The following is a 13,667-nucleotide window of genomic DNA, read 5'->3' as shown; positions in this document are numbered from 1 at the left end:
AAACACATTTTGGGGAGAAGCTTTAGCTCTTACATGTCAAGTTTTGTTCTGTTCCCCTGTACCTAGTCTCTCTCTCTCTCGGTGTGTGCATGTGGGTGGCTGGGTGGGTGGGTGTGGGTTTGTGTTTGTCTCTCTCTCTACAGTCCTCCTACACTCCAAACCTCTCTCTCTTAATCTTGGTTACAACATAATTCATCTACCATGTTCAACATATTGAATCATGAATGTTACAGTCAAGCTTTACAGCTAAAGGGTGTCTTCACCTCTGGATAAAAGACATGCTTTGGGACTGGTGACAGTCGATTAGAGGGGATGGAGGGCCATATCAAGGGTCCCATGAATGCATTTATGGTGGTCTAGGACTCAGAGGCTTAAGTTAGCCCTGGAGAATCCAAGCATGGAAAATGCAGAAATCAGTAAGCAACTGGGATACCAGTGGAAATCACTTACAGAAGCTGAAAAAAGGCCATTTTTCCAAGAAGCACAGAGACTGAAGACCTTACACAGAGAGAAATACCCAGACTATATATATAGGCCTCACCGGAGAGCTAAAGTACCACAGAGGAGTGACACTTTGCTGCCTGCAGATGCCTCTTCAAAGCTTCACAACCAGCTGCAAAGGAACAAGAACCTGTGCACATTCACATACAGAGAGGAAGGGCCTAGGACTGCACACTTGCCCTCCAGGATCCAGCTAAGCTATTTGCATCCCCACTGAGTACTCAGTCCAGCAGCAGCACCAGCAGCAGCACGTACTTTACCAACAACAGACATCACCGGTGACCACACAACTTAGCAGGATCACATCAATAAAACAGTGTGGCAGTGCAATGGCAGTGGCTTCTGTTGGGATGTATGTCAATATTCCCTCTTGCTATAATTCGCAGCCTCAGATTTCTCACCTTTAATTTGGTTACTGATTATCCTTCTCCTGTAATAAAGACCATGCTCATTTTGTCTGGATTCCAAAATGAGGTGGGTAAAGATGATTCGTGTATAAGAAAGGAGAATACTTGGAAGGGATTTTACCCAATTTTAAGGTTGTTTAATAGATACCTGTTGCACCACTGTGGAAAGTATTGTTTATCTGTAACTCTTCAATGTTCATCTATAAGAAAAGCACAGAGTTTAATGGTATGGAAAAACAGCCTGTGCTTCTTTGAAAATGCAAAACCCTTTTTCTTTCAGGGTTCTTTACATCATCTTACTCCACACCTATGAAGTATGCTTTGAACTCTTTAGAACATCCTTTGGCAAAATAAAGCCTGCTTTTCCCTTAACTATTGTCTGTCTTTAAATATCTAGCTGTTTTATTAAATAAAAGATTTTCTACAAAAGTAGTACAGACCAAAGCTACATAGCATCAGTTGACCCTTCAATCTGAACTGGAGAAATATCACAAAGTCCCTCTCTAAGATGAAGAATTACAAGACTTTAACAAACCTGAGAGAAGGTGAATTAGTACTTTGTTGGGAGGAATATCTGACTAATGATCTCATACTCATACTTAGTGTTCAGCTCTAAAAACAGAAACAAATTCGGGTAACATTCAATGTACATTTACAGTATGGGGAACTATCGAGGCCACGAGTTAGGTCCAGGCCAAAGGGACTCAGGAATTAGCATGACTGGGCTCGCTATGGCCACTAATAATGAAAGACCCCCCAAGAGACCCCAAGAGTTTAGAGCCTGTCACGGGGGAAGGCCCTTGCCCCCAAGAGACGAGACCAGAACACTGGATGCAAGTGCAAGAGGTTGTTTATTGTTCACACAGGTACCTGTGGATGCTTCAGTCTTTCAGGGACTGAGCGTGCTGAGGTTAAAACTCAGGCAGTTTATACAGGGTTGGTGTGGCAAGAAGCAGCATTACAGAAGCAGAAGCATGGCTACAGGGATTTCATTGTTTCATCTAAATGTAGCAGTTGTAGTTAACCAAAGGACAGTTGGTTATTCAGGTTGGGCACAAAGAATACAAAGAAGTCAGTTATGACTCTCTCAGCATCCCGGATACCGTCCTGCTGACCTTGCTTTGGTCCAAGCTGCAGACCACAGATACCTGGTTGGCGTTGGATGAGAGCAGCACCTGGTTCCCTCCTGTACTTTTCCCATAACTTGACCCTGGCAAATTAGCAAGAGCAGTTTAAACAGGCAATAAGCATAGTGGGGGTCTTTCAATAAAACTCCCTGTGAATTATTATGGAAGACAAACACACCGTACTGAAACTCAAATATGTTATTGCCTGAGTTCATAGTAAACATCACATATCGACCTTCTTCAGTGCATACTCACAACAGCTCCTTCCAAACACAGATAAAGGGAGAGGGTGAGATGGCTCAGGTGTAGAGGCACTTGCTGTCAAGCCTAACAATTTGAGTTCAATGCCGAGGAACTTCACAGTAGAATGAGAACCAACTCGCTCAAAATTTTCCTGACCTCCTCAATTCCATCACAAAGTGTGTGTGTGTGTGTGTGTGTGTGTGTGTGTGTGTGTGTGTGTGTGTGTGTGAATGTATATATGTTTATACTGTGTGAAGAGGTATCACTGTGATTGGTTTAATAAAGATCTGAATAGTCAAAAATACAGGAATTCTGGGCAGAGTAAGGAACTAAGGTGCTTAGGAGACACCAACCAGTAAGACACTGAGGAAGTCAGACATATATTTCAGAGGAGAGGGACCTGAGGCATGTGATATAATAATAATTTCAGGTTAATTTAAGGAAAAAGCTTAGCCAAGGCCCAGGTTTCATGATTAATTATGAGTCTCTGTGTCAATTTGTGGGAGATGGTGACACAAAGGATAGTGGATTACACCTGTGTCTCCTGTTTCATCTGTGTGAGTTCATATAAACTCTGCTCACTTGATTTGGAGGGTCTTTTTCTCTTGGTGTCCTCCATCCCCTCAGGCTCTTGCCCATATTGCTGCCTCTTCTCACAAGGGGTTCCCTGGATGGGATGGAGAAGACTACTCACAGCTGAGGGATCCAAGATCAAACATAAACCACACTCTGTCTGTCTGTCTGACTGTCTTTCTGCCTAACTGCCTGCCTGCCCCCCTCTCTCCCTCTCTCCCTCTCTCTCTCTCTCTCTCTCTCTCTCTCTCTCTCTCTCTCTCTGACTACACAATGTCTCACTGTAGGCAATTGATCCCATCTGCAAAGCATTCCTGGGTCAGCCCAGGGGAACAGAAATCCAAGAACCATGAGTGAACCCTGAGGTGGGGACTTCTAATGTCCTCTGAGAGGTGGAGCCTCCAAGAACAGGATTTTTAGGGGCAGAGTGTGGACTGAGGTGACTCAGGACAGGGCCCAATCTTGGCATCTTGAGGGAAGGGTTTGGAGCAGGGCTACAAACGCACATGTCCTCTGAACACTGAGGTCCCTATGTTCACTGACCTCTGATGTCACCCTGTCCTCTGATGGGTCTTGTCTCCAAGTCCAGTGACCTCTGATGTCCACTGTCTTCCCATGTCACCGTGTCCATGGGCTTCTGTCCATGTCCCCTGACCTCTCATACCCCTCTGTAACTTACCTCTGATATCTACCAACGCTGGAGTTCTGTGTCTTCTCATGCTTTACCCTTTGGACACTTTTTGTGCTGACCTGAGCCCTAGAACTCGAGTATGTCTGTGATGCTCTCTCGTAACCACAGCCCCGGGTCCTCATCTGGCCTCCAGAGACATCAAGAAGGATACAATTAGAAGAACACTTACAGTCCCAGGTTCAGGAACACTCACCCTTGTTATCCACCTCATTATTGCCAGGCTAGGGATGGCCACCACCCAGTGCCAAGTAAATGCCAGGTGCTGATGTGTCATGTGATAAACTTCTCAGTCCCTCCATGCCTCAGAAGAGCCTCAGCGGGCACAGAACCCTGAAGAGTTCCAGGTGATAAGGGTCCAGCATGTCAAGACTCAGGTCACATGCATGTCTGTCCCACAGGGTGCCTTCCTCCAGCCCTCCAGAATTTCCTGTCCTCATGGACAGAGTAAGGACCTAAGGCTGGCCTCCTGCTTGGCAACCTGACCTGTGTGCTTGAGCCTCTGGCCTGCAAATTGAAGAACATTGCCAGAGGACAGCCACCCTTTTCTGCACCAAAGCACCTGGCGTGTGTTCCCGTATGGAATTTCTCTGTTGATGCCCAAGGCCTTCTACTAACTTCCAGACTTTCCTGAAGCCCCATGCCCTTTCACATGTCTGTAGCTCTGCCAGGGCAGGGCTGCCTATCTTGTCCCCTGCCCACCTTTATTAAGGACAGCCTTTACAACAGTAAACATACTGGCCAGAGAGCATGGGTGACTGCCCTACTATGTGTAAGTATGGTTACTGTAACCCACTGAGTGCTAGCTGCAGGTCCTGTCACACACAGAACCTTCCCTCACACTAGTGTCAGACATACTGCCCAAGAACAGTCAGCATGGGTTATTGCTGTGACAAAGGCCAAGGATGACACAGGATTACAGCTCTGCGCACCCTAAGTCTTCTCATGGAGAAAACTACCTAAAACACCAACCCCCTTATGTGGAAGGGCTGCGGAATCTAATATTCCTGAAGATGAAATAGGAAGATTGCTCTAAATATGAGCCTAGGCAAGGCTACACAGTGAGCCCTTATTTCATACTTTATGAGACAGAGACAGACAGAGAAAGGGAGAGAGAGAACGTAGATATGAAGGAAAATAAAACATCCATAGATGAATAAATCAAGGAGAGATCATAGAGAGTCAGATGTGTGTCCTGTCCACTGCATGGGGTACAGTGTAGTTATTGGAGAGTATGGTGTGTTTCACTGACCGTCAGCCACTGTCCCATACAGAGGAGCCCCTTTCTGAATGTCAGGAGTACAGCAATCTTTGGTCCCTCCCTCCTAACAATTGCTGCCTCTCTGTCCTCAGTGCCCTGGAAGCCCTACGTGTCCTAGTCGGGGTTCTGGTCCTTAGTGGGAACAGAGTGTGGAGCAGAACCTACTGTGCTTCAAGAAACACATTCATTCTCTGCTACAGGGGATCAAGCAAAGGCTGTTCCTAGAGCTGTCAGTAAGGGAAAGTCCAGGCCTTGGGATTCCAGCCAGGGCTTGCAAGTGTAGACTAAGGAGAGGCCTGCAGGCCTGGGGGTGGCCCCAAAGCTTCCCACTTAAGAGTTGGGATCTGTGTTTGAATCTCTAAAACCCCCGTGTAAAATCCTAGTCATAGGCCAGCTGTGATGGCACAAGCCTTCATTCCCAGCATGTGGGAGCAGGCAGGAGGCAGGAGGATCTCTGCAAGGAGTCTTGCTCCAAAATGAGTCTGATGACCTGGGACCTTAGACTGATGTGTGAAGGTTGCACATCTAAGAAACTATGACCACCTGCTTCAAACAAACAACCCCAGATTGCTTGGCTTGTTGCTACTATTACTACAGTTCCAATGGATTGCATGAACAGTTTCTCAATAGTTACAATAATCAAAGTCCATCGTTGCCATACTTCTTTCCCCTCCCATCCACCAACTTTCCCACCAGTAACAATTATCAACCTGAGTCGTAGCCCTAATGTTAAAAGCATAAACGGTATTGTATGTCACCAAAAATAAAAGACACAGAAACCGATTCTGTGGGTCAAGCTTCAAGCTAAAGATCAGAAAGGCAAAGCAGCTGGCCACTGATCAAGGCCCCACCAAACCTCAGACTGCAATCCCAGACTTCTGTGCTCTCAACAATTAACTGGGAAATACCAAGACCATCTAATGAAGACCCTGCTCCTGTCTGTTATATCTCTCTGGTGCTGGGATTACAGGTGTGAGCCCTGTTAATCTTTGAGACCATTCAGTCTCTCATAGAGCTGGGTGGCCTTGATCTCAGAGAGCTCCATCCTCCTTTTGTCCTGATTCCTGGGATTAAAGGTGTGTGTCACCACCACCTGATCTCTATTATGGCTTCAGTCCGACTTTGCTCTCTGAATCCTCAGCCATGCTTTAGTACATTGGAAATAAGGTAACACCAGAGTATTGCAAGGGAAAAGGGGAGTGTTGTAACCAGGCCTGCCTACAGGGACAACAGTGTCCACAGTTGGCATCAGTAGCAGTTATAGTATCATGCAGAGAGAAAGGGAATTTTTACTCTAGTTGACAGTTTAGACCACTGGTAAAATCTAAGTTCTCAGGATCAAATCACCAAGCAAGGCTGGATCAATTCCTTCTTCATCCTCTACTACTCTATCTCCTGTATCTACATGACTAAAAACTCACCCTCAATAGTTGGCACTGCTCATACCTTGTACTCATGTTCCTTCTTTTCAACTCCCTACAGTATTGTAACAGTATTGTAATTTAGAGGGAGGACATTGTGGGTTTCTATGATTCTGCGTATTTCACTATTCCTAGACTATTCCTGGTCCCATTAACTCCTGATATCAATTTATTATCATTTCTCCAAGACTGTTGTGTTTCAAATCATTCTCTACAGATCTACACATATGCAAATTTGCATTGTCATTAACTGCTGTGACTCTCTCAGGCTAACAAGAAGGTGACTGGCTAGGCAACATCCTGTCCTTGAGCAGCCTGAATTCATGGGTCACACCTGAAACATCAAAGACTTTAGGGGCTGAACCAGGTCTACTGTGTACTTTTAACAACATCCTCTCTGGCTCTCCCAGAGGGCAGTCTTCAGGGGAAAGTTTTCCTTAAAGAACAGGTATTTTATCCATAACTCTGAGAAAGTGAAACAGAGGCAGCCAGTAATATGTTTGGTACAGAGAAAGCAAGAGAGCAGGCAGTACATGTGCTCCTATGGCCATGCCCAGCATTATGCAGTGAACTATAAACGTTTCCCAGAAGAAATCACATGACTCCTAGAACATGTAGCCTATTCTGGTCTATGTAGTGAGACCCTGATACTTTCTTTATCTTTTCTTTTCTTAAGGTCAGTCTTACAGTCACAGTGGTTCATGCCTTCAGGCAGCCTGCAAAAGTGGAGACACTCTCCAGGAATTCTGGCTGAGCAGGGAGAACCAGGTTCCTGTGGGAGACCCTGTTAAAAAACAAAAACAAAACAAACCAAGCAGACAAACAAAAACCTGTGGGCTGACTCTGGGGGCCTGGCCTTTTATCCCACCACTCAGCAGAAAGAGGCAGGCCAATCCCCTACTTTGGTGCCAGCCTTGTCTGTGGTGTGAGTTCCAGAACAACCAGAGATTTACAGGGAAACCCTGTCTCCAAAACCCTAAAAAGCAAACAAGAAAACTAACACAGGGGAGAAAAGCAGTTGAGAAACAACCTGACTTCAATTCCAGGCCCCAAAGCACACAATGAAAGGCATCCTGTCATTCCCAGAACTGAGTCAGGCAGAAGGCAAGATCTATTCAAGTCACTCCTGGTCTTTGTATTCACAGATGCAGTGGCAGTCAGACAGTCTCTTCTGTCTGTCCATAGAGGTGTTTGGCCTGTGAAAAGGGCCATTTAAATTCCTTCAGTTCCTGAAAAAGTTTTGCTCATTGCCAGTTGATTTTCTACTAAGTCGCTGGTCTTAAGGAGCAACGGGAACTCAATACATACAGAGGCTCCTCAGCATTTCAACGTTTGCTTTCTTGATGAGTATTAAGTCACATAGAGGTTTTCAATGAAGGATCTGGTCCCCTAGCCTCAGGTACCTGGGGTGGACAGAGGAACTCATGACATATGCATTCCCTCTTCTGTTGGAGGCATGTGGCCTCTCGTCATGGTTACCCCCAGAAAGTGGCAAAAGACAAGTAAGAGGTCTTGTCTGACCAGGATGCCAACCCTGTTATCAGCCTGGAGACTGGTGTGAAGGTCACTTTGTCTGCAGCCTCACCTCTCTTGTGGGAATTAAAAGAAAAGGTTGGCCTGAGCTTCCTATCCTGAATCTCTAGGGGGCAGCACACACACCCAGTTGTACCTCTGTGTCACAGGGATAGCAGGGCACTGATTCTGGGGTACTGGAGTCGGATGTTCAGGGCCTCTGCACGGGTATGCAAAGTCTTTCCCCCCTAGTGTAATGCAGACCCTGTGGTTAAGGAACAGGATCCTCCCTGCAACGAGGTCCCAGGTCTGAGACCTGCAGGAACATCACCCAGTTAGATAATATCACAAATATTATAGGTGCTGGGCATGGTGTCAGCTCCTGATCACAGCACTCAGGGAGCCAAGGGGGGAGCACTGTCAGTTTGAGGTCAGTGGGGAGTGAAGAGGGACACATCCACCCCGTGAGACTGTAGCTCAGCAGGGATCGACTCAGTGATTCTCCCTTCTAAGACTTCATGGCTTTCTATGCATCCAGGAAGATGTCCTGGATGGTGAGTGTTTCCGTGAGAGCCTGGCAGTCCCTCACTGCACCAAGTGGTTCCAGGTTAGGGTGTACTGGGTGGTCCAGAGTGGGGACAGTCACCATCCACATCTGTCCCAGAACCCCACTGATCAACAGAGGCTCCACCAGTGGGCTGCCGCTGTGCATGACTGTTCTGTGGGGGTACCTGTCCACTCTGCAGAGGCCTGCCCACCTAGGAAAGTGGGCAACCACAGCAGGGGGCCAGCCATGTCTCTAATCAGCACTGCGCTGACCCGTGTAGGCACATGGGAGGTCTAACAAGACACATGTCACCAGGCCCCTCCTAAAAACTAAAATTTGGCTCACTTTCATATTTGACAGTCACCTTAAATGCCAAACTGGGGGATAGAGTCCAAGCCCTATGCAAATGCGGGCAACCCAGAGAAATGTAAGCTCATCCATCACGCAGGCCTGCCAGCATCAGTCTGAGGAGCCTGGCAGCCCTAGCCTTCTCACACCTCACTTCATAGTATGCTGAGCTTGTCCAGTCCACAGACACCTACTATAGCTTGGCCTCATCATCTCTGCCCCCGTCCCAGCCACAGAGTGTCCCTTGTGTTCCTCCTCCTCCCCCTATCATGTCTCCATGTCCTGTTTAATCCGGGGAGCTGGTGGTGGAGAACATACAGCGGACAGTACCCCCGCCCATGAGCCCGGGGTGCTATGAGGCAGGTCCTGGAGTATGTGGCACACAGCTGACAGGTCAGTCATGCTCCAGGAATGGGGTGGGGGAGTCTAGGGCATGGGCAGCAGAGGCCATGGCCATCTGAATACATGCACAGGAAACAAGTATCACCCACACTCACTGGGCTTGAGATCCAAGCATACAGCAGGAAGGGCAGAGACACCACCATCCTCTAGGGACACAAAGAGTGACAAGGGCAGGAGTCTGTCTCATACCCAAGCCAGGACTACCCCATTAGTCTCCCTATGCCAACAGCATGTGCTATGGGTAGTGCAGCTTGTGCCTGCCTACTCCAAGTGCACTTGAACCATGACTGGGTTTCAAGGGAAGCCACAGGACACTCTGTTTATGTGGAGCTATGGCACCTGGCTAGCTGTGGTTCAGTGGGTGGAACATCCACCTAGTATGCCCAGAGTCCCTGAATCTTGTCCTCAGCACATCACAGTCCAGGCCTGGTGGCACACACCTATCACCCCAGCACTTGGGAAGCTGAGCAAGGTGGGTGATGAGTTCAAGGACAGCCATGTTACATTAGGTGGCTGATGATCAGAATGTGACACTTGCCAACCTTGGAAGGGACAAGAGTGGGTGTAAGGATTCGGGCATTAGGCTGGCCTGCCCTGTCACCTGGCAGAATGCACTCAGGCAGAGTCCTGGACAGCCCAGGGTTTCATGAGTACAGTCTGCAGGCAGGTGTAAAGGACCCCTTTAAAAGTCGGGCCCCTGCCCACTTTCTTTTGCTTACTCTTTTGCTTTTGCTTTCTTTGCTCTCTTTACTCTTTCAAGCTCTTCTCTCTTTCTCCCTGTCTCTCTCTCTCTGCCTGCCTCTCTCTGTGTGTCTTTCTCTCCCTCTGTCTCTGTCTCTCTCCCACTCCTTCCCTCTCTCTCTTTCTCTATCTCTTGTTTTCAGTTCCTGCTGCCTCTATGTCTCTTCCCTTCCCCCTCACTCCCCTTTCTAAATAAACTCCTCATTCAAGCTCCATCTGCCTGGCATGTATTTCCCTCACCACGGTCACCCTCTCCTGCTATGAACCTGCTATGCTCTCCTAGGTGGTCCCTTACCTTGGGAACCCCCACACAGGACCACACCCCCTGCAGTTTTATCCTATAACTGTAACACAAGAACTTCAATGGGTCCTGGAAGGAGGTCCCTACAGGCTTTACTTTACCCCTGGAGACAGGTGTGACTCTGAGCAGGAAAGCAGGATCAAAGGTCAGCCCTGTCCTGTGGGCGTTCACACAGGCTAGAGCATGGTACCTGCACAGGTTCAAAGTGGTCAAGGGGACCCATGCAGTGCACCCCAGGGCTGACTGTATGTTACCAAGGCAGGCCTTGCCCAATGTAGGCCTTGGGTCAGTGTACTGCAGCCACAGCACAGACTACAAGTGCAGTCACCCACCATCGTAAATGGTCCCTGTGTCCATCTATTCCTAACAAGGTTTACACTTTTCCCCTGGCTCAGATGGGACAGGCATACAGGACCCCAGTGAGAAAGGCCCACAGAACACTCTGGAGCTCATAATCCCACAGCAGTGAGAAGACCTGATGGCCAGAAAACAGAAAATAGGAAGGGTAAAACTATGTTGTAGATACCAATATCCTTGTTCTTGTTGTGTATTCCACAAAAACGAACTTTAAATCTCCTCAATTGTGACAGGGAGCTTTCTTTTGCTTCATTTTGAACAAAAATGTGCCCTCAACTTTAATAATGTAGAATATAAAATTAAATAAAGATAGCTAGTTACCTTTAAAGGAGTGTTTGTTTGTTTGTTTGTTTGTTTGATTTTATCTCTGATGGAAGCCATGCATGTTTCCAGGGGTCATGAGAAGATGAGAAGCAGCACTTTGGAAAGAGGGAACTACCAGCCTCTCTCCTTCATTCACCTGAAAGGAAGGGAATCTTAATCTGAGCCCACACCCAAGGGTGCTAGCACGAAGCAGTCATATGCCATGCTTTTACACTCTTTCAGCCAGCATCCATCTGTGCACAGCTGAAACAAAGCTTAAGTAATGACTAAAGGATAGGTTAAGTCATTACTTCGTTAATAGCTGCTAGGTAAAAAAAAAAATCTTGGAAACAATTTAAAGGCACCATTTTAATAGTGAATTGAAAGACTCATTTTGGTCAAGGACAGTAACAATCACAGTTAGGCCAAGTTGGCTAATGCACCAATTCTAACTAGGATGGTTGTAGGGAGATAGTTCTGTGGAACTGGCCACGCCCATTGGGGGTGGAGCCATGGGCGGAGTGACCTGTGGAAGGAGGTCGGAGGGGGCCAGGAAAGGTGGTCTCTTTCTGGCCTGACTCGGACAGGAGAGGATCGGGTTGAATTTCCTGGTGTTCATCTGTCTAGGTTGTAAGTTATTTCTCCCTGAATAAACATCTATTCGGCCTATTTGTTTATCCTGATCCTTCTTTTCCGTGATAGATGGTTAGGTGACTAAAGGCTATGATTAATTCCTTGTACCTATTTCTTCCCTCATCTCCTTATAAGATTTAATAATGATAATGATAAAGAAAAGTGTTGCTGATTGGGTATGCATCCTGAGGATTTAAAGTAGAGATGACTGTTTTTCATATAGAAAACCTTAGACTTATGACTTCTTTTGATAATTTTGTCTAATTTAACTTTGAAAAAGCTTGCTTTACATGTCAATTCCAGGTTCTGGGCACTCCCATCCACCCCAGTTTTCCCATCAACCCCCATCCCATTACCATTGTGCTCCCCAAGGAGGGTGAGGCCTTCCATGGTGAATCTTCAAGTCTGTCATATTATTTGGAGCACGGCCTGGCCCTCCCACATGTGTCTAGGCTGAGGCTTCTATGTGGAATGGGCTCCCAAAGTCCATTCCTACACCAGGGATAAATACTAACCCGCTACCAGAGGCCACGTAGACTGCCCAGTACCCATTTTCTGGGTGTCTGGGTTGGTGCTATGCTGGTTGTTTCCCAGCTTTCAGACTGGAATCCATGAGCTCCCCCTTGTTCAGGTCAACTATTTCTGTGGGCTTCTGTAGCCTGGTCTTGACCCCTTTGCTATTTAGTCCTCCCTCTCTGCAACTGGATTCCAGACTTATAAATCTTTTAAGATTTTTTTTTTTAAATCAGATTAACTTTTGAGATAAAGTGATTGTTTTTGTTGTTGTTGTTGTTGTTTTTTGTTTGTTTGTTTGTTTTTTTGCAGGTAGTGGGTGCAGTCTATGGGCCAGAGAACTAACTGAAAAAAATTACCAAAGTGCTTGGACATCAATGTATGTGTGTTCTTGGGATAATATGCTTTTCACCTGTAAATTCTTAAAACATTTAATCATATTAAGGGATATGGAAAACATGATGTTTTTTAGAAGAATAGTACAACCTGCCAGGAGAAAACAGCAAATAACACTTAAAGGCAGGTCTATTAGGGTTACACCAGATCTCTCAATGGAGATCCTAAAAGCCAGACAGATGTGCTTCAGATGCTTCAGACTGTTAGGAGACCAGCGGTGCCGGTTCAGACTATTACACCCAACAAAACTTCCGATCACAATTTTGGAGAAAGTAAAATTCTAAATTTGAAACCAAGGTAAACAAAGTAAAGCACTGTAAACGTGCTCGAGGGAAAACTCCACAAGACTGACACTGGGTATTTTCATCACTTAAGATTCACTTTTAACGTGGGACAGGGTATTCCACATGGACCTGGCAGACTCAGAGTGCTCAGCTATCCAGCTTGTCCCCAAGGTGCCCCATATCCAACATCCAGGTGCTGGAATCAGGAAGCTGGCATTTGTGGATCCTAGAGATCTGAACTAGTCTTCACACTGGTGTGGAAACAGTTTAGGAAAAAAGCCACAGCCCTAGCCATTTTTCCTATTTATTGTGTTTCCCCTTCACGGACATTTCCCGCTTGTTAGCCTTTGTGTTGTGTGTTTTGTATGAAAACTAAGTTTTGGACCATATACAATCCATACAATGGGGCAACTAGTTGAAGAGTAACTCAAAAGATGATTAGTTGCGGATCATAGGAGGACACCTTAAAAAAGCATACACTTGTAGGGAAGTGGCAAGACAAAGGCAAGTAGCCATCAAACCTAGGTTCTGTGGGGACAATAGCCCACTCCAGCATGTGGTTAGCTCTTCTCCAGAACTCCAAACACATTTCCATCAACCAACACACTGAGCTTTCCTTCTTACTGCCTATTCCTTAGGTTGGGGTTTCTCCCTCTTTCCCTGGTCTTGGGACTCCTCTTCCCAAGCCCTAGCAATAAGAAACTATTTCTCATGCACATCCAAGATGAAAGAAAGAAAGAAAGAATAAATTTTCTCCCTAAAATGCTAAACTTCACCCCCTGTCCCTCTTCTATCTGCACAACTGATTTCAAATCATGAGACTGCTTCAGCAACCCAGAGCCAGCCTCAGCTTTTCCCAGGGAATCTAATTCCTGACATCCTGACCCAGCCTCACAGACTTCCCCTAGCTTCAGATGTTCCCATACAACCTGGTCATTGACAGACACAACCTCTGCTTCCAGGCCTTGACCAACAACTCAGCTTCCTCGGGTCCCTAACAGCAATGCTCCAATGTTAACTGGAGGCAGCCAGAGGGAACAGCAGCCACTTCCCCAAACCCCAGTACTCAGACATAAACCAAACAGATGGGAATGAAGGGAGCCCACTGG

At 46.6% G+C, this 13,667-nt stretch overlaps 1 pseudogene; it reads left to right on the top strand.

Moving 5' to 3' along the window:
* Positions 1-201: 201 nt before the first annotated feature.
* LOC127214799 (sex-determining region Y protein-like) lies at positions 202-8,577 on the top strand (annotated as a pseudogene).
* The last annotated feature ends 5,090 nt before the right edge of the window (positions 8,578-13,667 follow it).

The sequence above is a fragment of the Phodopus roborovskii genome, unplaced genomic scaffold (assembly GCF_943737965.1).
Source record: "Phodopus roborovskii unplaced genomic scaffold, PHOROB, whole genome shotgun sequence".
NCBI classification, from domain to species: Eukaryota; Metazoa; Chordata; class Mammalia; order Rodentia; family Cricetidae; genus Phodopus; species Phodopus roborovskii.
Note: the sequence above shows the minus strand (reverse complement) of the source record. Positions and strands in the feature narration are given on the sequence as shown.